At 57.7% G+C, this 27534-nt stretch overlaps 1 protein-coding gene across 4 annotated transcripts in view; it reads left to right on the top strand.

Annotated features, from left to right (window-relative positions):
* Positions 1-9210: 9210 nt before the first annotated feature.
* Positions 9211-27534, top strand: part of OSBPL5 (oxysterol binding protein like 5) — a 68175-nt gene continuing 49851 nt past the window's right edge. For 2 of the 4 annotated variants that reach the window (XM_057552806.1, XM_057552803.1), the window contains exon 1: positions 9211-9334. The gene's annotated coding sequence lies outside the window, so the exon portion shown is untranslated. The remainder of the gene's footprint in view (positions 9335-27534) is intronic. The other 2 variants (XM_057552808.1, XM_057552810.1) reach the window with 2 other exon arrangements.

Below are 27534 nucleotides of genomic sequence, written 5' to 3'. Positions count from 1 at the left end.
CTGTCAGAGCTGACCGTGCTATGTCTGCATGTCGCCCCCTCGCTCTGCCTATAAAAGCTCTTGCCCACTGATTGTCTGCGGGGGGAGTCGGCCTTTGGACAGGAGTCCACCCTCGCCTCCCCTGCCCCCCGGTTGCCAGCCTCCAGAACAAAGCAAACTTTCCTTTCCACCAACCTTGCCTCTTTATTGGCTTTTGAGCGGCGAGCAGCCAGACCCCACTTTTGGTTACATAGTATGTCTATCCATTTATTTAGGTCTTATTTTATTTCTTTCATCAGTGTTTTGTGTTTTCAGCAGATTTTTTGCATATTTTATTACATTAAATTTAAGTATTTCATGTATTTTAGTGTTATTTTAATGGTATTATAGTACTGATTTTTTATTGATTTTATTTTACTTCCAAGTATTCATTGCTAATACATAGAAATACAGTTCATCTTTGTATATTGACCTTGTATCCTGACATCTTGTACGACTCACTTACAGGTTTTTTATCTGTCCTTTAGAATTTCCTACACAGACAAGTGTGTCATTTGTGAACACAAACAATTTTATTTCTTCCTTCCCAAGCTGTATACCTTGTATTTCCTTTTATTGTTTTATTGCACTGGCTAGGACTTCAGTATGCTGTTGAATAGGAGTGGACAGAGTGGAGATCTTTACTTTGTTCCCAATCTGAGGGGGGAAGCATCGAGTCTGTCACCGTTAAGTATGATGGTAGCTGTGGGTTTTTCACAGATGCCCTTTATCAAGTTGAGGAAGTTTCTAATACTAATTTTCTTAGAGTTTTTATCATGAATGGATGTTGAATTTTGTCAAATGCTTTTCCTGCATCCACTGAGATGACCATTTGGTCTTGCTTCTTTGGTCTGTTGCTGTGGCAAAGTACACTGATTGATTTTCAAATGCTGAAGCAGCCTTGCATTCCCGTGATGAGCTCCAGTTGGCGGTGCTATGTTTTCCTTTTTATATGTTGTTGGATTGGATTTGCTAATAGTTTGTTGAGGATTGTTGCATCTATATGCATGAGAGTGCATAGTTTCACTCACCTGTGAAGCACCTGCCTTGAGCAAGGTGTGGGGAGACCCACAGGGGAGGACGTCAACTCTGACCTCAAAGAGCTCATGTCTGACCCCCAGGGTCACACGGATTGTCTGACCTCATTGCAGAAGATAATGTGGCTCAAAAAGGAAAATGTGCTTCCCATCGGCTATCTCTCTGGAGTCTCAGTACTCCCTTGAGAGCTGGGAGGTACATTATCATCTAAGGACAAGGTGGGGGTGGGGGGGACTGAGGCACCAAAAGATCATAGACATCTAGCTGGGGGCGGAGCCAGCGAGAACCCCGACTCCTATCCCAGCCCCTGCTGACTTAACTGCCTTTGACTTGGGACAGAGGCTTGGGTGGATATCTGTTTTTCCTACTTTCAAAATATACCTGAATCTACCCACCTCTCCCCACCTCCCCTTCTACCATCCTAAAGTAAGACTGGACGACACAAAATCTTTCTAAAAGACACCCTGCCTCCATTCTTGAATCTCTATATCCAGAGACATATTTTTAAATCAAATCATAACATTCCCTTCTCAGAACCCCCCGCAATGTCGTTTCCATCACAATCAGACTAAAATACAACTCCACACATGGCACAGAAAGCCATGCATGAGGGGCCCCCGCCAGTCTCCATGGCCTCACCTGGTACCCCTTCTCCCTCACTCTACCCCCTGGCACACTGACCTCTGGCCATTATGTGAACACACCAAGCTCTTGCCTGGGCACCTGCTATTCCTCTGTCTGGAAGATGCTCAGCCCCGAGGTGCCAGGGTTCAGTCCTTCACTCCGCACAGGTCTCCTGCTCAAAGGTCCTGTTCTCAGAAAGTCCTCCCTAGCCACCCTCTCCAGAGAACCCCCAACATCCCATGCCTCCTACCGGCCCCTTACACGACTACCTGTACTTCATAGCATGGGTCAGAGCAGGGGCTGCCTTGCTAGGGTCTGCCTTCATGCACTTGTTTTTCATCTTTGTTTGTGAGCAATATGCAGGCAGGTGCCTTGCTTTCCCATTCACAGTGGACTCCCCTGTGCCTGGAACACTACTTAGCACTTAAGAGATGCACCATCAATATTCAGTGAGGGAGAGGAAGGATGGAGGGGCCCACTGGGAGCATCCCAAGTCCAAGAGACAGAGCTGAGCGGTGGTAGAGGCCATGCCCATCTCTGCCGTCTCCTGCACAGGCCTGGCTCATCCCCCCCCCCCAAAGTCTCAGTCCCAGCAGCCTCGGTCCCACACGGAGGAGGGGGGCCATGCCGATGGGGGCGAGCATTCATCTGGTGGCCCTCTTGCAGGCACTGGGGCAATGTTTTCACATGCAACTCACCTGCACCAAGATGGGCGTTATTTCAACGCTTGCTCTACATGATTGAGAGGATTAAGATAGTGTGGACAGGCACCTATCCCCGTGCCTGGGGCTTAGTGTGTGGTCAGTAATCATAACTAGTATCGTTACAAATATTCCCAACTAGCAACTAACAAGTGGGGACTAAGCAAACTTGAGCAACTTCCCGGGGTGTCCATGGAGCCAAATAGATTGGAGTTCGGAGCCCGCTCCGTCAGGTGATTTTGTTTAACTTGTATAAGCCTCAGTTTCCTCACTTGTAAATATGGGTAATGATGCCGACTTCATAGAGGTCTCTGGCAAGTGGAGATAATGACTATATATCACTTACTACAGTGTCTGACACATAGCAGATGCTCAACCAAGGGTAGATGTGATCGTGATGATAATGATGGTGATGGTGGTGGTGACACTGGTGGCGTTTGTGGTGCGGTGGTGATAATGATGGTGGTGATGGTGATGGTGATGGTGGTGGTGACAGTGGAGGTGGTGGTGATGGTGGCTGTGGTGATAAAGATGTGACAGTAGTAGATGAACAGGTGAGGATGGCAAAGCCTAGATTCACACCCTGTTCTGACTCCACTCCTGTTCCAGCTTTTTCTGGAATCTTTTTACTCCACCTTCTGGCATCCTCTACATCAGTGGTTTCCAAAACTTTTAGTCTCAGGATCCTTTCCATTAAAAACAAAAATTATTGGGGCCCACAAAGATGATTTGTTTCTGTTGCTTAGTCTATCAATATTTACTCCAAGTTTTAAAAAATATTTATTTACTTATTCCTTTAAAAAGAACAATGATAAGCCCATTATGTTGTTAACACAAATAACACATTATTTATGAAAACCAACTCTCTATTCCAAAGTAAAAATATTTAGTGAAAAGAGTAGCATTGTTTTACATTTTTTGAGTCTTTTTAACGTCTGGCTTCACAGAAGCCAGTTGGATTCTCACATCTGCTTCTGTATTCCATCTATTGCAATATCACACATATGTAGCCTCCAGAAAGCTCCACTGTTAAGTTGTGAAAAAATAAAGGTGAAAAAGGAAAATAGCATCCTAGTATTTTGCTAACAGGAGCGTTCACGTCTTGGACCCTCGCAGGGTTTTAAGCTCCCACTTTGAGAAGTGCTGCTCTAAGACCCTCCAAGTCGAGTGGAGGCGTTCTCAGCTTCAGGTGTCCCAGTGTCCCTGCAGGGCGACAGAAGTGCCCCGGAGCCCACGCATGCTCCAGTGCAGACTTGCCGTGTGACCTGGGTGATGACCTTCCCACCTAGAGCTCTTGGTCACCTTTGCATAATATTGCTGGGCTTCTCCGAGTTCTGCCTGCTAACCAAACCCAGCCCACAAGAGAGGGACTGGTTGGTGGCCGGTGAGGGGGAGCAGCGTCTGAGACCACCGCCAGACCCAGCCCTGCGAATCTGCAGAGCATCCCTCCAGGACGAGTTTCCACATCTTGAGAAGAAAGGGCAGCGTGGCCGCTCCGCACGCAGGTTCCCGAAAGCAGATCCTGCCGCGGAATCTTTTTCTTTGTTTCCGTGGCATCAGGCAGCAGCCCCAGGCCCTCCCCCAGATACCGGAAGGGAGAATGTACCAGAGTCCCCATGGTCCCCCCAAAGTTAGGCCGGAGAGAGCCAGCCCTCAGCCCCAGTGTGGGTTTGCCAAAACCCTGCGCTTCGGGATGCTCCAGGCGGGCTGGAAAGGCAGCCCCCGGCCGAGGCTCAGGGCTTCGGCGCCGGGGGAAAGCCCTCGCCGCCCTTCCATCCTCTGTAACTGAGGGCAGGGGACAGGCTTCTGGCTTGGGGCTCAGAGACAGGAAGGGGCAGAGCCTGGATCAGCTCTAGTCCACAGCTTTCAGGCCCCCGAGGCTGTGTCCTCAAACGAAGACTCAGAACAAAAGCACTTAGAACAGGGAAGGAGTTCAACAAACTTTGGTCTGGCTCAGCAAGGCAGACCGCAGGTCTTCAAAGGGAAAGCAGATGCAGGATGCCCGAGGGTCCCTGTTGCAGTGGGCGAGTCGTGTCCCGCAAAGATACATCCGTGTCCAAACCCAGTACCTGTGCGTGTGACCTTATTTGGACATACGGTCTTTGCAGATGTAATTAAGTTACGGACTTCCATACGAAATCCTGGATTATCCTGGTGGGCCCTAAATCCAATGACTGTATCCTTTTAAGAGAAAGGAAAGGAAAATTCGAGACAGGGACACACAGAAGTAGAGGACTGTGTCAATGAGCCAAAGAAGGGGGTTGGGTGAAGAGGGGCCGGTGTCAACTGAAAAAAAATGCATAACCTAAAAGTAGAGAACTGTGTTTTATTTGGCGAACTTGCTGAGGACTTAAGCCCAGGAGGCAGCCTCTCAGATTGCTCTGAGGAACTGCTCTGAAGAGGCAAGGGAGGAACTAGGATGTACAGGGGTTTTTGCAACAAAAACCAGGTGGCAGGAACATCAAAAGACTGCTGTTAATGAAAGAAAAACCAGACCTCTCAAGTTAATGAATTTAGCGCTTTTCTATGCATGGGAAGATGCAAGATTCTGGGCTTATCGGAATCGTTCCTCTGATGGCAGCTCAGCTATCTGGGGCCAGCATCCTGCTTTTCTCCATCCTGAGTCCCCTCAGGGTGCACAGTCGGGAGGCTGCAGTGGCTGACAGCTTGGTGGCTGCGACACCCTTTGTTTGCTGTTATGGCAGGCGACATTCTTTGTCCACACCACGGGAGCGAGCTGCCCCTCCTCTCTGGGGAATGTCCACCTCATTGGACCTCAGGGCATTCCCCAGGCACGTCACCCCCACTCACGGCAGTGCCCACCACGGCCCACGCAGGAGGGCTAGAAGCAGAGGCTGATGGCCCGGATTTCACCTCCGTGAGCACGGGGAGGTCTGGGTGCGGGCACGGTGGCATGTCCAATGGCATCCAGCACCATGCGTTCCCCACGGCCACCCAACAGCCACTTCAGTGCTTCCTGTACAGTCCCTGGAGGACTTGCCCTGTAAATAACACCTTCCTGTCCCTCTAGGTAGGAGATCAAGTACTGGGACCACGAGAGAGGGAAATTCCATGTCTTTATCTTTATTTACCATCAGGGGTTTGCCTGAATCAGGGGTTTGGATGTGACCTTCTGGCGGACAGGTGTGTGTGTGCATGTGTGTGTGTGTGACACAGAGAGACAGAGAAGCAAAGAGACAGGGAGAGAAAGAGACAGAGACAGAGACAGAGAGACAGAGCCATCAGGCAGCTGGCCTGCTCAGGAAGCCCCAGCCCGGTGTCCACGCGACTCAGAATTCCAAAGGGAGATTCTCCAGCTGAATTGCACAGGTTCCTCTGAGAAAGAACAGAAAACAGCCACTGCTCGGTCCCCACACCTGGCTTGGTGACTCAGCCCGGGAAGACATCACCAGACAGCGTCTCCCCAGCCAGAGGCGGCGGGACAGGTCTGGGGATGCTATGCCTCCCTGTGGGAGCTGAAGCCACAGGGTCAGGGCTGGAGGACGGCTCTTCCCCGCGTGCCCAGCCCCGAGCACGGGGAGGCTACAACTCCAGGCGTTTAGTCCTGCCTTGGCCACTCCCCAGCGGCCTGGCCTGGAGCCGGTCACTTAACCTCCATGGGGCGGGGAACAGTGACCCCGCCACCAGGCGGAGGAGGGGACGCAATCCCGCAGGCGTGGACATGGTGCCCGGCACAGGACAAGCGATGGATAAATGCCGCGATTGTTTTTACGATTAGCTGCTGTGCTCTGGAGACCTCCACATACCCCTCGTGGGGAAGTTATCTCAGCCCTGCTGCACAGCTAAGGAAACTGAGACCCGGGCGCTGAGATGTTCTGGAGTTGTCCCTGAGAGTCTAGTCACACCACTGGGATGGATTTGCCCTCGGGCCAGCAGGCGACAGCGGGCCCAGGCTCACCTACCCTGGCTGAACCCCTGGGCCGCCCTGCTGCCACCCTGGGCCCAACTAGGAGTCAGGGATCCGGCTGCACCCCTTACTACTTGGGGCTCAGTTTCCTCATGTGAGAAACGGAAGAAATAGTCACTGCTGCTTCCGTTGGCTCAGCAGGTGTGAAAGCACCTGGCACCTGCCTGGCTCGGGCCCCCCACCCCAGTGGACTGGCCCAGCCAGCGCTGGCCCTGCAGGGGTCCGAGCCCCCGCAGCCCACCCGGGAGGCGCCCTGAGACGGGCGTGTGTGTTCCAGCGTGTTCTGGCTTCCCCCCCTTCCCAGTGAGGCAGCCGGTGCAGCAGAAGGGGCAGAACCCCCCAGGGGTTCCCCTCTGAGCCTGTGGGTCTTCATTAATGGGGTGGCAGAGCACAGAGGCTCGGAGCACGGCTCTGGAGCAGGCTGCTGGGGGATGACTTACTTTCGGCTCTGTGCCTCTGTTTCCCCGCCTGTAAGATGGAGCCTGTCAGGACCTGCCCTCTGGGACTGTGGGGAGGATTCGAGTCCATATGTCTAGAGCCCCTTGCCGTGGAATCGGGGACAGGGTGGGGGAATCCCTCAACAGGAGGCTGTGGGTCTCCCGCAATCCCCATGGACCGACCACCCAGAAGTAAGGAGCGACCCTAATGGTGACAAGTGCACTCACTCCAGAGCAGGGTTTCTCGGCCTCGGCACTACTGGCATTTGGGGCCTGATCCTTCCCCCTGTGGGCCACCGTCCTGGGTGTGGATGGCTGTTTAGCGGCCTCCCTGGCCTCCACCCACTAGATGCCAGTAGGACCCCCAGCTGTGACAACCAAGGATGTCTCCGGACAGCACATGATGTCACCTCCAGAGGGGAGGCAAAACCCGCCCAGCTGAGAACCACCGTTCTCCAGACTTGGATGGAAACAGTCTTAACTTTAATTTTATTCCGCCTGAGAAAGAGTAAAGTTCTCTGTATTTGCAAAGGCATTTAAAAAAAAATCTTACCTCTCACAGACAGATCGTATGAATTATCATAAATTCAGAACCGAGTGAGAAGCCAGTGGCTATACTTCAGAGACGGTACCAGCCACTTCTTCCCCTGGGTTCACTCGGGGAGCCCATCCTCCCACCCCGGGGACTCACGGCAGCCTGCAGGGTGAGATGCTCTTGTGCCCCGCCCCCCTTGACAGGTGAGGAAACCTAAGCACAGAGCTTCACGAACTTGCCCAAGCCCCGGCAGCTCCTAGATGGTGAAGCCCACCCAGTGCGTCCCCAGAGCCATCACCGACAGCCCCCCCGCTCTGCCCATCTCTGTGCCTTTTCTGTCCCATCCCTGCACTTGGCCACGTGTCCATTTGGCCTCAGCAGTGTCATTTCATAAACTCAAGCTCGCTTCAAACAGCCAGCATCAACAATGACTGGAAACTTTCCCTACTTTGGCCCTGAGACCTCCACCCCAGGGGACAGAGGCTTTGTTTTCTTCCACAAATTCCCTGTGGATTGGCCCTGACAACCAGCCATTGGCCAGGCTGCCGGCAGCCGCATCCAGCTCCATGCAGGGGCTTCAAAGGGCATCCGGGCAGGTCTCGTTGGCCCCGCGCTGCACAGACCCTCCCCTGAAGAGGCGGACGGGTCCCACCCTGGCCCTGAGCATCTTGTCTGAGCAGTTCTGCATCCAAAGGCCTTGCAAGGTGACTGTGGGGTGGGACCGGTCCTGGGGGTGAGCCCAGAGCCGCCGAGGCAGCACACCCCACCCCTTAACCCGGGGTGCTTTGACGCCCTGGGGGAACCACCACCTGGCCCAGTGGGGTGGGCACGATGCTGAGGTTGCGGGCAGTTTGGTCCGGGGCCACCACGCGGCTGGCTGGGGCAGAGCTAAGGTAGGACTTCCTGCAGCCGCGCCCCTGAGAGCCTGCTCCAGCTCGAGGGGCTGGAAGGGGCCTCCCTGGGTGGCCCCACGCCCTGCCTGGTGGTCAAGCTGCACCCCGCTGACCACCAGTCTCAAGGGCCGCCCTTAAGGTACTCTCCACCCAACATAAGGTGCTGGGGCTCTGCTGAGGGTCAGTCCTGCCCCTTGGAAGGGAGCAACTGACAGATTCCGTTTGGAAAAGTCCCCGCACCCTACCTGGTCTGGGATGCCTGGCGGTGGGTGGGCCCAGCTCCAGCTGGTCTGCCCCTGGGGAACAGTGGCTGGAGGAAGCCCCCGCAGGCTCTGCAGACCGAGTCCCAGGGCACCTGCCTACAGGCGGGGGGCTGGGGGAGAGCCCTTACTTCCTCGGCTCCTACCTGCGGTTGTTTGGCAGAATTAGAGTGTCTCATCTATACAGGAAGGCTTCAGGGGTCTAAAAAGGTCCCTGGGGGCAGAAGGGGTGAGGGGAACACACAGGAGGAAATCCACAAGAAGGTGGGCTCCTGGCCAAAAAAAAAAATCCTGAGAAAGAGGTGCAGTGAGAAACATGGGTGTGAGGCAGGGGTCCACACGTGGGACAAGGACAAAGGGCTCGGGTTTCTGGGTTTCCTCTTGCGTTCTGGTGGCTTCCACCTGGGAGAGAAATGGTGACAGTTTCTTGGGCTGAGAAAGAGAGGGGGTCCACCCCCCCCACTCTGGCTAGGGTGGGCTGGAGGCCTGCAAGAATCTGTGATCACGTGCCCTCCCGCACCCCTAACCCAGGGAGGCTGACCCCGCTCACCACCGCTCGCTCACCCCGTTTCCGGAGGAACGTCCGACCCCCGGGCGCGCCGCGGTGCGCGGGGGCCCCAGAGCGCGCCAGGAAGAGGGCGGCGAGGCAAAGCCGCGCCAGGCAGGGACTGGGGTCCCGGCGCGCCCGCTCCGCTCGCCGATCCCGCCCGGGTTTTGCGGCCGCCGCGCCCTCCGCCCCTCCTCCCCGCCTCCTCTCCTCCCTCCTTCGCTCCCTCCCTCCGCTCCCGCGGTTGGATCAGTCTTCTGGCATTTCCTGCAGCCGGGCCGCGCCGCCAGCTGAGCCCCCGCGCGCCCGGCACGGCCCGGCCCGGCCCGGCCCAGCGCGCCCGGCTTCTCACGGTAGGAGCGCGGCGGGCGGGCAGGGGGCGGCGGGGGATGAGGAGGGGGCGGGGAGGGGCCGAGGAGGGGGCGGGGAGGAGGCCGCGGCCGAGAGGGCCGGGAGCGTCCAGCGGGCCGCCGGGGGGGGGGGGCTGCTGAGGGGGCTGGGGGAGCCCCACGCCGGAGTCCGCAGACCCCCGGGACTGGGGCGTAGCCCGGCCGACCCCGACGGTAACCGGTGCTGGGGAGCCCCGACCCGGCCCGTCGCTCGGGGAGCCCGGGGTGATGCGGCGGGCGGGTTGGAGCGCGGGTGGGGCCCGAGTGTGGGGAGCGGCGGGCAACCGGGCTCCCCAGTTTTGGGGCTTGAAGGAGCGGGGAGGGGAGGGAGGGCGGCTGGGTCTGTGTCCCCAGCTCTGCCCAGACCCAGGGGGTGTTGAAGCGGCAGGGTCTGCGGGAAGGGGACCTGCTACCTCTGGATGGGGTCTGGGATTAGCGTCTGGCCTTCCAGCTTGGGGCTTGGTCTGTGTCCACAGAGTGAGGGGCTGCGTGAGCTGAGGGGAGGACCTCTGCTGTCACCCACCCCCCGGACCCTCCATCTCTAGGCCACTGAGCCCCTAAGACAGGGAGCCTTGGAAATTGTTCAGGGGACATGAGTCTACATGAGGATACCGTGCACTTGAGGATTCCTGCGGGTCAAGGGACGGTGGGACGTGGGGGTAGCGGGCTGTCAGCAGCCCTGGGGGCCAGCCACTGTCACTTGGAACCCCCAAGCTGGGCTGTGTGCTGTCGGAAGACCCTGGAATTGGGATTCTGAATGGCTCCTGGGGGTGTGAACAGGTCCCACCATGGGGAGGTGGGCTTCTCTGCCCCCGCTCATCCTTGGTCTGAGCCAGGCCCAGCCCGAGCAGCTGGTTGGATTTCTGCTCTTGTGCCATCTGGGGGTCTGTCTACACCAGAGATCTTTTATATGTGTGTCTGCCTGTCTGCCTGAGCCTTCAAGGTACCTTTCACACCCTGTGATGTTCCCCCAGGCCAGTTCCAGAGGCAGGCCCAGGCTGTCACAGCCTGGGCCGTGGGCACAGCCTTTGGGTTGGATGTGTATGCCCTTGGGTATGTGTGCACCAGGTGGATCCAGGCCCGACAGCAGAAACCCTCCCCTCAACAATGGCAGGCCGAGTGGTTTGTCAGGTGGCGTTTACCCACTTTCTTGGCTGTGTGAGGCCTTGCCGCTCCTTGAACTTGACAGGCTTTGCAGGCAGCTGGCAGTTCAGGGGCGTCAGGCTTCAAGCTCCAGATCCGCAATCCCATTGTCTGCTTGCACGCGTGTGGGGCAGGGCCCGGGGTGCCAGGAGGGTAGGCACTGAGTGTGTCTGGCTGGTCTGTCTTGCCAGCTGTGTTTAGAGATGGTGACAAAGCAGATGGGCCAGGCAAAGGCCCTCGAGTCCGGGCCTCGTCCTGGGGAGGGTGCTGTGCAGATGTGGACCCATGGGCGGTGCTTCCTGGACGCCAGATGGAAGCCCCTCCTTCCTGGGCCCGGCGGTCAGGCTGGCCTGAGTTGGGCCAGGGATCAGCTAAGTCTCCAGAGGTTTGCTCCCGGCTCTTTCCAGAATGCCGACTGCAGCCCCTCCCCTAGAATGGTCGTTACTGTGCTCAGAAGTTCCGGGATCAGTTTCTCTCCTGAAATCTCTCTTCCTGGAAGCTCCCTGAGCTGTGATAGTCATCTGACAAGCCGCACTTGGGGGTGGGAAGAAGGACTGCGTGACAGGCCAGTGGTTTGAAGACTGTGGTGTGTCTTTGGCAGCTGTGTTTGGGGGACTTGCACTTTCTGCTGATTCTGTGCTTAAGCCAGTGTGGGCGCGCATGCATGCCTGCATCGTGCAGACACACACACACAGCGCACAGGCGGGCGAGAGCTCACCCCAGGTGACGGAAGCGTGCCTGCCCCCCTTCCCATTCATTCAGGGGGCAGGTGTGCGGCTACAGCTGGGAAGCAGTGTAGCTCACGGTTACGTGGGTGAGACCTGAACCCCAGGACTGGGGGCTGTGCAGGGGTGCACGGAGTGTGTCAAAAGGATCCCCGTCGTCTGGACTTGAAGGGAGGTGTCGAGTGCGGGTCCCACCGTGGGGTCCACGGGTCGGGTGGAACCGCCTGGCGGATCTCAGGAGGTGGAAGCCCAGGTGGGCGCTGTCACGGGTCGGGGGCCAGGGGTTGGGAGGCGCAGAAGGACAGTGCTGTTCCTCGCAACGGTCACCAGGCGTGCCGCTCGCGGCTGTCACCAAGGAATGGAGTATTGCTGTCCGTGCCGGATTTGCCCCATGAACCTGCAGGTCGAGGAAACAGAACTTAGCACGGGGGATGAGCTCTCCATGGGTTTGTGGCTGCCCTTGGTGGCTCGGCAGCCTTCCCCAGCTCCCCAGCCGTGTGAGCAGATAAACGTCTCCAGGGGATGGTCGTGGTGGTTGAGGACAAAGGACTTGGACTTTGGATTATGTGTCCTCTTAGCGTCACAGTTGCTCCAGGCCAGGGCTCCTGTGTGCCCGTGGGTGTGAAGTTGGCATATATTGGCGTCCATGCTGAGGGCAGTGGGCACCCGCTGTGTGGTCAGGACCTGCCCCATTGAAGGCCAGGGCTTGGATGGGACTGGGGTCTGGGACACAAGGTCTCTGGCTTAGAGTTCTCTGTCCAGTGAGGTAGCTGGGGAATAAGCCATCAAGGTTAAGAAATGCTGCAGGACCGAGATGTGGGGCTGCCTGGAAGTGCCCCAGGAATACCCAAGAAGGGAGTCCCTGCGCCAGCATCACAGACCCTTGGGATTCAGAGAGGGCGGCTCGAGGACCATTGGGAGGGGCCTCGGAACCACCGGGCCAGGCCCCTGGGGAGGTGCAGGGCCATCAGAGAATTGCCAAGGTTATCTGGGTCATCCAGCCAGTGAGAGACCGTCCCCACCACTCAGGACATGAGCCTGGTTGGCCCGCTTCAAGGGACTCACAGGGCCTTTGTCGAAAACCTCAGAGCCAGTACTTTGCTAACTCCCAAGCCCACCTCACACCCACTCTTCTCTCCAGACTGGCCTCTCTCTGCTCCTGACTGAAGCCTCCATTCGAAGGTGCTGGGTTTCATTTTCTTAGCACCGTGATCCATGCATTTCTGGAACCATCTCCATCCTGTATCTGTTCAGTCGAGTGGGCGGGCGCTGTTGGCACATGGGTCATCCTTCACTCATTGCCTGGATGTCTGCTCGGGGCTCTGTCCCCCGGGCCTGGCACGCAGTAGATGCTCATGTGAAGCTGTAGAATTGTCTTCGCCCCGGGGATGCCCCATCCTGCATCTCCCTCCGGGTCTGTGGACCTCACCAGCATTGACAGGCAGGACACCTGACCAGCCCGTGCCCTCTGTCCTAGATGGATAGATGTGAGAGTGTGCAGAGTGGCTTACCTGGGAGGAACGCCTGATGTTCACTGGGCGAATGGAGGTGGCCTAGACTGTCCGGGCCCTCTCTGGCCCTGGCTGGGATGAAGGGCTGCAGCGGGGTGTCCGGGCCTCACAACGGAGCAGCTGCCCCTATCCCAAGGAGAGGGATATTTTACAGGCTTAATGAGCACATAAGGAGGGGATTTGGGGCCGCCCCGTCCCACAGGCTGCTGACCCTTGTGACCAGCTGGGGGTCACTTTCCCTTGTCCAAGGCCAAGGAGGGGTGGAGACGGGAGTAGGCGAATCCCCAGGAAGGCAGAGGGAGGGGATGGCCCAGCAGGGACGGGCCAGGCTTCTGAACCAGGAGGGAGGGAGGCCGCCCGGTCCTCGGCCAACAGTGGGCAGGGGCGGTGGCTGGCTTGGCCACAGCCATCATGAACCCGTTTTCAGTGGCTTCCACTGGAGGAAAGGCAATCTGCCAAGGGGAGGGATCACGCGGCGTTATTGATGTGCCCGCCTATTGGGGTGAATGCGGCGCAGGGAGGTGGCTTAAAGGGCCAGGCCTGCGCGGAGGCGCAGGAGTGGGGAGGATGGGGCGGTGGGGGATTCGGTGCCCGCCTATTGGGGTGAATACGGCAGAGTGCATTAAAGGGCTGGGGGTCTCCCTGGGGTCTGTCACCGGGGCTGCGCTGAGGCTGCTAGGGCGGCTCCAGGTGGCTGTGTCCTCTCCGGCTTCCCCAGGGGGCCAGAGGGAGGGGCCGGAGGGTGAGCAGCTGGGACAGGAAGGCTGACTGCCTGCCCTGTAGGACGAACCTCATCCCACTCAGGAGTCACCCAAATCCAGCCCGGGGTGGGGGAGGGAGGGGGGGGAGTGTGCACTGTGTCTGAGGTGTGCAGACTTGAGGACCAAACGTTCTGGGTCAGAGAGACCAGGGACAGGCTTTTTGTTATTTACCGACACGTTTACCGAATGTGTTTTTATCCCTTTGCTGCTTTCATAGACCAGAAGGATCTCTGGACCTGGGGTGGGGCGGGCTTCACGGTCAGTCCTCAGCCGCCCTTGGGGTGACACCCAGGGGTCGGGGGCCCTTGCAGGTCTTCCCATGGGCCCTGGGCTTGTGGGCTCCTCACCGCAGCCGCAGGAGACAGGGGATGGGGGCAACCCCACGCCTCCCAGTTGGAACCTAAAGGCCAGTGTGACATCTGGGGCAGGGCTCTGAGAACGTGGTCAGGGGTGGCCGTGGACAGAGCCCCTGCCCGTTCAGGACGCCTCTGCGTCCACCTCTGCAGTGGCCCTGACCGAGGCCCTCTCTGGGTCAGCACTCAGCCCCCCAGAGCGACAGGACAGGCTCTTCTGCGTAACCCTGTTCCCGAGGGGAACCTGGATGCCCGCTGCCCCCTCTGCCGGCTCAGCCTGGGCTGAACTGAGCAGGCCCCTGGTGCCCTGGTACAGGCCTGGGGCTGGAGGATGGTGCAGAGGCTGGCCAGGGTCTCAGGGGTTGATGGTGTCAGGGATCATGGTGGGTTTGGAGGCCAGGCCAAGGAAGCGGCTCAGGGATTCTTAACCCCAAGTCCTGGGGCCAGCAGTTTCTCTACCCCCTAAAGCTCTCTTTCCCTCTCTGTAATCCGGGCCCACAGCAGTTCCATGAGAAGTCACAAGACGGGTGACCATCGGCCCCGTGTTGGTGACTCTGGCTTAGCTCCTTGTGGGTTAGGAACCAGACCTCCTTGTAGGCCCGAGGCCAGGCGCACGGTAGGGCCTGGGGGTGCTGGGGAGGGGAGGGGGAGCTGGGGCTTCACATTAAAGCCCAAAGATGAGCTCAGGTGGAGTGAGAACCCCACCCCCAGGACTGAGAGCTCCAGCCCCCAGCTGACCTTTAGCGTGTGCCCATCTCCTGGGCGAAAACTGACCCACAGAAAGGGGCCTCGGTCCTGACGCTTTGTTCTCTGGCTTCAGAGTGAGTGGAAACTCTCACCTGAGCCCTCTTGTCTCCCCTCCCCAAACAAAGCTGAGGTTGAGGTCCAGGGGCTCACAGGGTCCACCCAGCTCCCATTAGAGAGGCAAGGAGACTGCAGCCCAGAACATGGCAAGACCACCGTGCTGTCCTCACTGGGCCTCAGTTTCCCCATCCGTAAGGCTCCCCGATCCCTGACATCCTGTGTTCCACATTCCTGTGCCCCCCAGCCAGGTGGTGATGGGGCAGGAGCTGGGAGGGAAGGGGCGTCCAGAGGCCCAGCTCATTGCCCGAGGCCCAGGTTCTCTGGAGGTCTCAGGTCCCCAGCACCTGCCCTTCCAGCTGTTTTACAGCCTGAAGCTACACAGCAAGTTTTTGGTGTTTTTTTTTTTTTTTTGAATTTTTGAATTTTATTTTATTTATTTTTTATACAGCATGTTCTTATTCGTTATCTATTTTATACACATCAGTGTATACACGTCAATCCCCATCTCCCAATTCATCCCACCCCACCACTTTCCCCCCTTGGTGTCCATACGTTTGTTCTCTACATCTGTGTGTCTATTTCTGCCCTGCAAACCGGTTCATCTGTACCATTTTTCTAGGTTCCACATATATGCGTTTATTTACGATATTTTTCTAACTTACTTCACTCTGTATGACAGTCTCTAGATCCATCCACGTCTCACAGCAAGTTTTATACGGAAAAAAGTTTCCACCAATTTTTAAAAGTGTGAAAGCCACAGGAATTCTCTGGCGGTCCAATGGTTAGGACTCCACGCTCTCACTGCTGGGGTCACAGTTCAATCCCTTTTCGGGGAACAAAGATCCTGCAAGCCACACAGCACAGCCAAAAAAAAAAAAAAAAAAAGGGTGAAAGCCGCAAGACTGAGGGTTGGAAATCTCTCCGCCTCTCCCTCAGGCACCACACGTGACTTCCTGTCACCAAAGCGGCTGCCTGCTGCTGGTCCCTCACCCCTGCCTCCCTGCAGTCCGCCCACACGGGCCACCCGGCGTGAACCCTTTGTAGAACCTGGTGCCACTTCGGGCATCCTCCGCCCGCTCCTCCTGGAGCAGAGAGAGAGCGGCCCACTTTGAAGGAGCCCTCGCCCACTCCAGCCCACCCACACTGTTTCCGCTTTGGGCTCCTGGGACAGAGCACAGGTGGCCCCTGCTCTGAGGCCTCCATGCCGCCTCTGGACTGCAGCCGCCCCTGAAGGGCAGGACCCCTGGAAGGGCAGAACCCGAAGGGTAGGACCCCAAAGGCTGCCAGGAAGAGACCCAGCCCTTGGTCCCACGAGGCTGGGTTAGTTTGGGTTTGCAAGAAGATGACACCTTGACTCAGAATGTAAGACTTCAGCCCCACTGTGCGATCCTGAGAGTGAGGCCGCCCGGGGACAGGGCCTGGTGGCTGATCCATTCCAGTGGCCACTGTGGGTCATCCTTGCTGGTCAGCAGGCTGGATCTGGAGGCTCCCAGGGAGGGGGGTAGAGGCGGTCCCCTCCGAGGGGCAGTCTCAGTGCTGGGCCTGGCCATTGGGACCCCCTCCATGCCCTGCATGCAGCCGTGCAGCTTTCTCTCCCTGGCAGTGGGCATCTACCATCAGCAACAGCCAAGGCCCGTCCTGCAGGAGAACCTTCCAGCTGCCCAGAGCTGGCCAGGCTGGGCCGGGTTTCCATCGCCTCATCAGAGGGGAGAGTTTCTCCGTCTCGGGGCAGGGCCCTGCCCTCTGCTCTGCTCTCCCAGATTGCCGGGCGCTCACCCTGATGTGACTCAGCACCTCTGTGCCTTACCATATGCCGATCCCTTGCCTGGAAAGCCCTCTCTCGGCTCCCGTCTCAGGCGCTGACCCTCGGGCACAGTGGGGTCGGCAGCAAGCTGTTGTGCAGGGAACACCAGGCGCCTGGCCAGCACTTTGTCTGTGGGCCCTGCATGGGTCCACCTCACCCCTTATCTGCCCTTCTGTTTTTTTTGCTAGAACATACTATATTTAATATTTTAAAGATTTTTTTAAATTGAGGTAACGTCGGTTTATAACAGCATGTAAGTTTCACGTGTGTATATAATGTGTACATTGTGTTTCGAGCTCTGTATACACTACAACGTGCTCACCGCCAAAAAATGGTCTGCATCCGGTCCCATCCTGTTGATCCCCTTTACCCATTTCGCACCCCCGTGCCCCTCCCCCCTACCAACCACTGCTCTGTTCTCTGTATCTACTTGTTTGTTTGGGTTTGGTTTGCTTTGTTCGTTCATTTTGGGTTTTTTGTTTGTTGGTTTGTTTGTTTTTTGGATTCCACATGAATGAGATCCTACAGCATTCGTGTTTATCCGTCTGACTTGTTTCACTTAGCATAGTGCCCTCGAGGTCCATCCGTGTTGTCTCAAATGGCAGGATTTCGTCTTTTCTGGGTAGCCTTCCGTTGTGGACACACCACTTCTTTGTCCTCTCAGCCCTCTTCTCACAGGCTGGGGTTGGGTCTCCAGGCGGAGCCCCAGGCCAAGCCCTCGCCTCCTTCCACTTGCTGGGAAAATGTCACTTGTTTTCCTGGCAAGTCAGGGAGCTGCTGCTTCTGTTTGTTTGGTTTGGGTGTTTCGTTTTTAGGCGGAGGCAGGCGGGTCCGCGGGAGTGCCTTAAGCCAGATGCCCGAGTCTGTAAACAGCGCCCCTGGAAAAGTGCTCCTGACCTGCCGTGGGGGCTCTGGAGCCACCCGTCTGACCACACGGACTCCGAGTGGCGTGGTGGTTAGAGCGTGGGCTCAGTGGGAGTCCCCCCCACTCGGACACGTCACTAGCCAGGGGGCCCTGGGCAAGTCCCTTAAGCTCCAGGCCTCAGTTTTCCCATCTGTGAAATGGGCATGGCAGCGCCGGCCTCAGAAGCAAGAGGAGGATATGTTTGAAGCCCAGAGCCGGCCCCCAGAGATGCTGCAGCCTCCGGCCCTCGTCTGGCCGAGGCTCTGCCAGCAGGGAGGAACCATCTCCTTATCACTGATTAAAGCTTTGATTAATGAGTGGGAAAGATTTACACATAGAAACCACAGAAAAGAATAAAACCGATCCCGCCTCATCAAGGTCCTGACCTCTGGCTCTGCTTGCTTCAGGCTGGGAGCCCAAAGTTCCAGCGCAGGACAGGCCCCTGACCGCCCTCCCCCAGGGGGTTGCCAAGCTGACATCCCAGCGTGTTTTTGTGCTTTTGCTATATATGGATGAATCCACAAACAAATACAGGACCCTTTGGCTCCTTGACAGATGTCGCATGACTGCCGCTCTCCCTTCACGCCCCTGCTTATTTCCCATAACTTCGGAGTCACGGAGAAGTTGCAAAAACCCATATACGCAGCCTTTTGCAACTTCTTTTGAGCCATGCAGTTATGAGTGCCTATGCCTCGTTCACTATCCTTATTTTCTATAAATAAGTCAGGACTTATTTCCACTCTTCTGTCGAAGGACGTTGGGTTGTTTCCGTCTTATCCCTGGAGCATGTCCTGCGTTGGGTCTCCTGGGGCACGTAGACGGGTGCTTCTCTGGGATATTGGCCTGCGGTGGGATCTCAGGGTCCCAGGGTGAGCACGTGAGCAGCCCACTGGATGTGGCCAAGCGGCTGCCACTGATGCCCCAGCACACATGGGGGGAGCCGGCCTTTCCCCTGGAGCAGATGGAGAAGGAGGGCACCCAGTGAGCGAGAAGTAACAAAGCTCCAAGCACCGGCGTGGGGTGGGGCGCTCTTCCCAGGACCTGGCCCAGGTGGCTGGGCAGGGGCCGCGTCTCCCGGTAGGGCGGGGTCCTCTGCTCACCGTGCTGTCTGGGGTTGAGACGATCTTTCTTAGCCAGTCCGTCGCCTCTCCTGGCCTTGGGGACCCGCCTGCTGTGTCAGTCCTCTTGAATCCCACTGGACGTCTGTCTTTCTCCCCACTTCTGCCTGGGCTGCAGGCTGAACATCGACTCCCAAGGGCACGCGGAACAAAGATGTTTGCCAGGGTCTCCCAAGGGGTCGCTCAGCGACCAGCACGTTCTGTTCATTAAAAACAAGAACTATATGTAACATGATGTCTGTAGTTGAGGACTCTATTGTATAATTGAAATTCACTAGGAGAGTAGAATTGAAATGTTCTCACCAAGAGAAAGTAAATACGTGAGCTGATAGATGTGCTAATTAACTAGGTGGGAGGAATCCTTTCTCAGTGGAAGTGTATCAAATCAGTGTGATGTACACTTTCAATATTTTACTGTTTTATTTGCTGATTATACCTCAATTAAGCTGGAAAAAGAAATAGGCTGAACCTGAGACAGCAAGGGTCCGGGAGAGTGGGTCTGGCTGAGGATCTGCAGGTCCTGCCTGGAGCTGGTTAGAGCACAGAGGTGCCCAGCTTGAAACACAGCCCCACCCCCACATGCCAAAAATGGGGCACAGATGGCAGCCAAGTCCCAGACCACGATATTTCCACGTGGCTGTTACACAGAAGCAGATCACTGGCCGGAGGGCTGCCGCCTGGTTGTCTGGTCTCCTGGGGCCTGGGTGCAGAGACCATTGGTGATGCTGGTGCACCAGCCCTGTGGGTGCTTGGGGCCACTCTGGTCCACAGCCACCAGCTGGAAAGTGGCCCAGGCAGGATTTGGGCCCTTCTGCCTGGCATCCATCCTGGGAGAGAAGCTTCATCTCCTCCATCCCCCAGGTATGGCCAGGGAGATGCCCCTTTTCCCAAGGGTGCTGACCCGTCCATCTCGAGGAGGCCTGCTTATGTGCGTGTATAGGTCAGCCAGGGCTGCTCTAATAAACACCATAGCCTGGGCAGCTTAAACAACAGACATTCATTGTCTCCAGTCCTGGAGGCCGGAATCCCAGATCCAAGCGTGGGCAGGGCTGGGTCCTCCTGAGGCCTCTCTCCTCGGTGTGTAGATGGCCGTCTCCTCCCTGTGTCCTTACAAGGTCGTCCTTCTGTGTGTGTCTGTGTCCTGATCTCCTCTTTTTATTTATTTATTTATTTATTTGGTTGCGCGGGGTCTTAGTTGTGGCTCGCTGGCTCCTTAGTTGCAGCAGGCGGGCTCCTTAGTTGCGGCATGTGAACTCTTAGTTGCAGCATGCGTGTGGGATCTAGTCCCCTGACCAGGGATCGAACCCGGGCCCCCTGCATTGGGAGCGTGGAGTCTTATCCACTGCACCACCAGGGAAGCCCTCTGACCTCCTCTTCTTATAAGGAACCCATCCTGTGGGATTAGGACCCACCCTAGTGACCTCGTCTCACCTTAGTCACCTCTTTAAAGACCCATCTCCAGAAACAGTCACATCTGAGAGACTGAGGGTTAGGGCTCCAGCAAATGAATTTGGGGGACACAAGTCAGCCCTGACAGTGGGTAATGGGGTGGCCATAACCTTGGGCACCCAGCACAGTGGGAGGGCTCATCAACAGATTCCTGGGCTGCGATTCTATTTTTATTTCCTGTGAGGCCCACATGTTTGCAGGGAGTAGGATTTTAAGGCCATCAGAGCCTTTAACACCCATAAATGTGCAGAAATGTTTTCAGATTTCACGCCCGTGGATCTTGACTGTTTTATATCTGCCCGGGCGCCCTTGGCCAGCATTTCCGGCGCGTGCACCTGGGATGGAGCCAGAGGCCCACACCGCACGGTACGAGATTCACACACACAGACCCAGTTGCGCTTCCCTGGGTCTGAGCGCCACCTGTGGGCAGGAAGTCCAATCAGGCGAGTCGTGGGCGTTTGTAGGGTCAGCACGCCTGTGGCCGTCAGGTCCTGCTGCCCTCTGGCCTTCCCACCTGACAGGCCATCCTCTCCCGGCCACAGCCTCCCAGGCCCGGATCAGCTTCCCCATCACCATTGCCCGCTGTCCAGTTCAGCAGACACCCTCTGCGGTGGCCCTTGGGAAACCAAATGTGGCCTTTCCTTCGGGCTGGGTGGGCAAGGGGCGCTGCAGCAGTGGGCCGTTCGTTCTGACGCTCACAGACCTTCCTGTGCCAGCAGCTGTGTGCAGAGTCCTGAGCGCTGGCCGAGTCTGCCCTCCTGCCCTGTCCTCTACAGTGCTGGCGGGGGTCCTTCCCAGGGGTCCCCTGCCCCTCCCTGTTACCAGACCTGATGGGTGCCGCGTAGGGCCCGTGGAGACCTCCACCCAGAACTCCGGAGCAGGTGCTCAGCTGTTGGTAGCAGGTGCTGTTTCAGGAGGTGGTCCCAGGGGTACCTACTAGGCCTGACCTTATGGGCTTCCTACTGAAGCTCCAAATGCAGCAGAAAATGGAGGAAAGACTTCTTCCACGCCAAGTGGGTCCCTGAGGGGCTTCCCCCATGTGCGGCCACCACCAGCCCCGCTGAGCGCCCCGCCAGCTCGTGCCCCCGCCGTCCACCGGAGCTGCAGGCTGGGCTGGTGGTCAGTTTTTAAACTACAGTTTAACAAATAATGGGAGGAAGACACACAGGCAAATGACTCCCCTCCTGCCTGTTCATTATTTTTAAACTGTGTCTGCTTTTCAGTTTATTTTTAAATCTCGAAAGCACAAGGAACATGCTGTTTATCTCCGGCAAGCCTGTTCTCTCCGACGTGACCATTCATCACTTCCCGGCCAAGTCTGCCCGCCTCTGGCCGGGCCCCAGTTGGCCTGCTGGGCAGGAATAACCCCCTGGAGCCCGTGGACCCCGGACGCCCACTCCTTCAGGCCATGGGGGCCTCTCCCTGACCAGGGCAGCTTACCCGGCTCAGCACCTGACCTTTAAAAACCTTATCGTGTTCAGGGGAAATCTTTCTACAATGCTTTACCCACATGATGCCTTGCAGGCTTAAGGTACAAATGAGAAATAATTTAACCCTTTTCCTGGCGACTTGGGTCATTACAACGATTAATTTTTTATAATGCTTAACATTTTGTTGAAGGCTCTTGAAATGATCTAGCTCCTTTAATCTTTTTTTTTATTATTTATTTATTTATTATTTATTTTTGGCTGTGTTGGGTCTTCGTTTCTGTGTGAGGGCCTTCTCCAGTTGCGGCAAGCAGGGGCCACTCTTCATCGCGATGCGCGGGCCTCTCACTGTCGCAGCCTCTCTTGTTGTGGAGCACAGGCTCCAGACGCACAGGCTCAGTAGTTGTGGCTCACGGGCCTAGCCGCTCCGTGGCATGTGGGATCTTCCTAGACCAGGGCTCGAACCCGTGTCCCCTGCGTTGGCAGGCAGATTCTCAACCACTGCGCCACCAGAGAAGGCCCTCCTTTAATCTTTAAAACCACCGTATGTGGTACGTTCTGTTACCACCCCCAGTTCACAGATGGGAACACTGAGGCTCAGAGAGGTGAGGAAGCCTGCCAAAGTCACCCCCCGCCCTCAGCGTGGTACATGACAGGCCGGGATTGGAGCCAGCTCACCTGATGGCGCTGCTGTGACACCGAAGCCCTGGAGGGATGCTTCCTCGTGCAGGGCTGTTTGTCCCCGTGCTAGAAGGCCCCAGACACCTTTTCTTAAACTTCTTGCTGGAGGGGTTGCCAGTTATTTCCTTCCTTAAAAAAAAACTTGTTTCTGCTTCAAGTCCAACCTTATCTAGGCTGGACTAGATGAAGGAGATTGTTAGAAATGTGTGCAAACCAAGAGTGAGGAGGAGCTGAAGCAGGGCCGAGATGTGTCAGGGAGTCGTGGGCAGAACTGTAGCCGAGATGCTCCGTGATGCTTCCCTTCGCGGCTGCTGAGAGGCTTGCTTTTGTCTGTGCTCTGCATCTCGTTCAAAACCCAGTAGGGCCCCTCTGGGTTGTTAGCAGTAACCGATGGGTATCAAGTGCCCACTGGAACCCAGAATTTCGGGGTATAGGACGGGCACCCCCTCAGTTCAAACTCAGGACAAGCTGTGAGGTGCCTGGCAGTGCCATCTTCGGGTGTGAAACCAGGGCTCAGAGACGGTCCATGCCTTGCCCGCTCCGCCAGCTGGTGAGTCCAGAAGCCCCTCGCAGGTCGGACACCGGGTGCCCCAGATCTATTGAAAGGCAAAGGAAGGGAATGAGGGGGACTGCAGATTAAGAGACTTAGAAGGGGGACTCACAGTTGGACCCTCGGGATGCACCCTGGATGACGAAATCGTAAAGATGAAGGTGAGGGTCTGGGAGGGCGGGCGGCGGGGCCGTGGCCGGGACTCGTGCCGGCTGGGCTCCTGGGGTGACTGGGCAGTGCTGGCTTCTGACCTGGGTGATGATAGCAGAGTGTTTGTCTAGAGAAGCTCATGAAGCCGAACGTCTGTGTGGTTTTCTGTATTTACATTTTATTTTATAATAAGTGAAGCTTATAAAAGAAGCTGCTCTGGGTGGAACCCTGGGAACGGGACCTGTGACAACCCAGGCCGGGTCCCTGCTCTGGGTGAAGGGCCCGCAGGGGCCTCCTGACCAGGATGGGCCCCCTCGGAGCAGCTTCCCGAGTTCCACCTCTGTGGTCCAAAACCACCTATACTGTTATTTTAGAACATGGTTAAGTCCACCCACTTATTTTTACTTAAATAAATGTGTATCTAAGAGAAACTTTAAATTGTTGCTGCAGTTAGAAAGTCTTCCTCACATGTAATAAATAGCAGGTAATATAAAAATGCACAAGCGAGCGCGAAACACCAAATTGTACCATCGGTCGCTCTCCTCGTTTTGTCTGCAGTAGCTTTGTGCCCGAGGCTGCCCTGCTTCTGTTAAGTAGAGAGATTCGTGATGATGGAGCTGCAGTAAAGACGCAGACTTCTCTCCCTTGACACCGTCAGGAGGCTGGAAAGAGAACTGAAAACAGAGACGCTTTCCCACTGAGACCAGTGGTGACTAATGCACCCCTGCATCACCTGGCTGCATCCGGTGTCTGCCCACGTTTTAGAAACGTGTGATGTGCTTATTTCAGGTCTGGCTCAGGACGCAGAGGGGGCTTCAGTGGCCGATTCGAGGGGCTTTGAGAGCTGGCTTTTTCCTAGGAGTGGGCAGGGTGGGACGGAGACCCTGCCGCTTGGAGACTGGGAGGTGACCTCAGCGACGGGGCCGCCAGGGTGCCCAGCGCAGTGTCGCCGCGTTGCCTGGAGACCCCTCCCCAGGGACGGGCTGGCATCTGCCGAGTCGTGGGCCCTTCTCCAGGGAACACCGGCTTCCTCTGTTGGGTTCGTGCCGGGATGGTGTGCCCACCCCCAGCCTCGCTTCTCGTGGGGGACAGACAAGGCAGGGGCTGGCGTGGACGTGCCCCAGGTGGGGAACAGGGAGGAGGCGCCCAGGTCAGCTTCCCTCAAGGTCTGCACAGTCTGCTGCGTGGAGCAGTCGCTCTCCTGCAGTTTTAGCAGTGCCCAGGGACCCACGGTCCCCTCAGCGGCGTCCTTGAAGTGTCCACACTCACCTTTGGTTCAGGCCAGTCTTGAACCCCTAGTGTGAGTGTCCGGGGCGGCTGTAACAAAGGACCACTCGTGGGGCAGCTTTTTTAAAAAAATATTTATTTATTTATTTGGCTGCGTCAGGTCTCTAGTTGCGGCACGCAGGATCTTCGTTGCCGCGTGAAGATCCCGCACGCGGGGCGGCTTTAAAACGACAGAAACTTGTTCTTTCCCGGTTCTGGAAGCCAGATTCTGAAATCAAGGTGTGGGGAGGGCCCGCTCCTTCTGAAGACTCTGGGGGAGGAACCTTCCTGCCTCTCCCAGCTTCTGGGGAAGCCGGGCATCCCTGGACTTGTGGCCGCGTCCCTCCAGCCTCTGCCTCTGGGGTCACCTGGCCTTCTCCTGTGTCTGTGTCCTGTTCTCCTCTTATAAGGACACGGTCATTGGACCAGGACCCACCCTGCTCCAATGCAGGCTCATCTTCACTCGGTCACATCTGAAGAGGCCCTATTTCCAAAGAAGGTCACCTTCACAGGTCCCAGGGGTTGGGATGTCGACATACCTTTTGGGGGCGGGGCCATCATCCCACCCACCGCACCCAGGAGTGGGTGGCCACGGTGGGCAGTGGCCAGGAGCTTGCTGAGACTCCTGGAGACGTGGTGGTTGAGAGCTGGGCTCTGACTGACCAAACGGTGGGAAGGAGAGGGGATGGCACTCTGGAGACACAGGGGTGACCTCACGGATGTGGCCATGTTGTCCTCCCAGCGATCCTGGATGCGGGGTCAGGGGGCTGCCTTATTATACGGATGAGATCGTTTGGGCCTCCGGAGAGGCAAGGACCGCTCGGGTGCCTGGCTGAGCTGGGTGTGACTGCTGGGGAGACCTCCCCGCCGAGGGATGGGACGTGTCCTGCTTCCCCTGGACCAGCGTTTGTCCAGTGAGCTCTCACAGCACCCACACCCGCGGGGCACAGGTCGCTGGCCCCGGCATCAGGAGGTGGGACATCGTGGTCCTTGGCCTCCTGGCCGCTGACCTGCCCCTGAGACATGAGCCCCTCCAGGCCCACAATTCCCTGTGTCCTGCTAAAGCGGTCGGCCAGGCCTGGGTGCACCGGGCATGCCCACCCCCGGGCCGGGTCCTCGCTTTGCGCTCAAGGGCCCCTGGTTCCTCCCCTCCTGCGAGGCTCTCAGCGGGTCCCAGGCCCTGGGGAGTGAACCCGGGGAGAGCAGCTGTGCTTGTGTCACCTGTGTTTACCTGGGAACCGAAAAACACTCTTTCAAAAGAGCCTCTTAGAAGGCAAAAAAAGTGCCAGCTCCTTCCCTGAGGCCCTGGGACTCTGGTTCCTGAGGGCAACTCCTGGCTGCCTGGCTGCGGGTGGGAGCTGCCCTGGGCACGCCTCTCCCTGGTCCTGCAGCCCTTTCTGCCCAGGCCTGGGGCGCTGGCACCCCGGGCAGCAGGGACCACTCAGGAGGCTGGGCTGACACTAGCGGGGGAAACGGCAGCTGATCGGGTTCAGAGGCCTACGTCATCGTGTGGGGGGCAGGGGGTGAGCACTCAGGGTGGAAAAGGGAGACAAGGACCTCGCACAGTTGTGTGCCAGCACCTGGCACTTAGGGCACACGCGGCAGGGCCCAGTGACCAGGCTGGCAGTACCCCAAGCTGCCTGGCGCCCGGCCAGGGCAGCGACTGCCCGTTGACACGTCGGCGAGAGCCGGGTCATTTTGATGATCAAAGAGGAAGAAAGGGAGCAGGGTTGGGGGCTGCCTTCACCTTGGGGGCACACGGGCATGCCCGAGGGCTCGAGCCACCCGGCCCGCTGGCCGTCGGCTCTGGTCAGCGCCTGGCCTCACCTCTTGGTGGTGGGGTTGCCCCCTAGGAGGTCCCAGAGGACGTAAACCCAGGAGCCTGGGAGAGGCTGCAGTGCGCGCCCGACCAGAGCGGGTACAAATGTGCTGTTTGGCCGTGAACCATCCGTCGGGCTGCGCGGGCTCCGAGCCGGCTGACCGGCCACCCGGCAACCCAGCGGGCAGGGCCGAGGAGCGGGGTCCTGGCGGCAGTGGTGGTGGGGAGGGGAGTGACGAGAGGCTTGCTGCCAGAGTCCCCTGCCCCAGCACGTGTCACAGCGCCGTCCAGGCCGCCCGGCAGGGCAGCCTGCTGGAGAGGTGGTCTCCGAGGGGTGACCACCCCCAGCCCAGGCCGGTGGGAGCTGAGGGCGGCACCCGGGCCCCCGCCCCCAGCCTCTGCCAGGTTCCCGGCTCGGGGCCTCTGGTGGGGTGTTGCTTATCTTGGGGGGCTGTTGTGAATCAGGGGATACGCCCTGGACAGCCGGGAGACCCACATCATCAGGCCGGAGCCTCTGAAAGGCCTAGGGCAGGGCTGGAGGGCCCCAGGCCGCTCTGCAGTGGGCGAGGCCGGGGGCCCAGCCGCTGGGGGTCCACGCTCTCTGGACGCTGCAGCCCACCAAGCGGCGGGCACTGGGGACCCGCGGCTCTTCTTCCCGCTCGTTACCTGGCTAACTCTGAATCTGGATCACCTCGAGGCTCTAACCTTCCGCGTTTCGGGGAGGGCGCTCTGGCTTTTCCCCCCGGGTGCAGCCTCTGATCGGCTGGCTGTCACCTTTTCAATGTCCTCAGAGGCACCTGGCTTGTTTTTAGTCTTTTAAGCTCTGAGCCTTGTTTGGGGGGTGGGGTGAGGATGGGACTCTAATATTATGTGAATTTCTTCTCTTGCTTCAAGGCTTTTATTAAATTCTCCCTTTAAGCTTTCAAGAGAGAGCTTTGAGCCTCTCCCTTTTGACTCTGTATCATGGAAAATGTGAAATACGAAGGCGGAGAGGACGGCGTAACAGAGGCTCCCTCGACGCCCCGCTGTCCCCAGAGCCGACCCCGGACGGGCGCCGCTGCACCTCCTCTCCCTGAACTCGGGTTTAAAATAGACCTTCGTGCTCACCTCCTGACCTTCACCCCCCCACCGTGTCCTCCTTCTTTTGCCGCCTGCCTTCATAACCGCTGTCAGAGCGCGTGTTCAGGGTGGAGGTGTCCCCAGGTTCCCCTGCAGGTCTGTCTGTGCGGGGTTTCCAGGACAGGGCCCTGTGGCCATCCACACACCGCGCTGGGGAGCAGAAGGCAGTGGGGAAGGTTCTGGAAGGTCACACCCCGGACACCCCCGTGACCTTGAGGAGCTCCTGGAGGGGTCAAGTCCACCCTCCCCAAAGACCCTCAGGAGAGACTCCAGGCGCTGTTTCCTCCCTGCCTGGCGGAGTCCCGGGATGGGCCTCTGGGCCGTGCGTCCCCAGCCTCTGCGTCTGCTGTGCTCCCCCGCGTCCCCCCTGCCCCCAGTCTGTTCATGGCCCCTTGGAGCAGCTCTGAAGGTGGAGAGGTCACTTCCTTAGTCAGCCGAGTCTGGTTCCTGAGCGCCTAATGTATACACATCCCACTCGGTCAGATCACCCCCACCTCCACCCCCCCCCCCCCCAACCCAGGAGCATCACCGTTAGTACCTGCTACCTGCCGAATGCTCCCCGGGCACTGGGGCTGCAGGG

The sequence above is a fragment of the Balaenoptera acutorostrata genome, chromosome 9, assembly GCF_949987535.1.
Source record: "Balaenoptera acutorostrata chromosome 9, mBalAcu1.1, whole genome shotgun sequence".
In the NCBI taxonomy this organism is placed as follows: domain Eukaryota; kingdom Metazoa; phylum Chordata; class Mammalia; order Artiodactyla; family Balaenopteridae; genus Balaenoptera; species Balaenoptera acutorostrata.
This window is presented reverse-complemented; position numbering and strand designations above follow the sequence as displayed.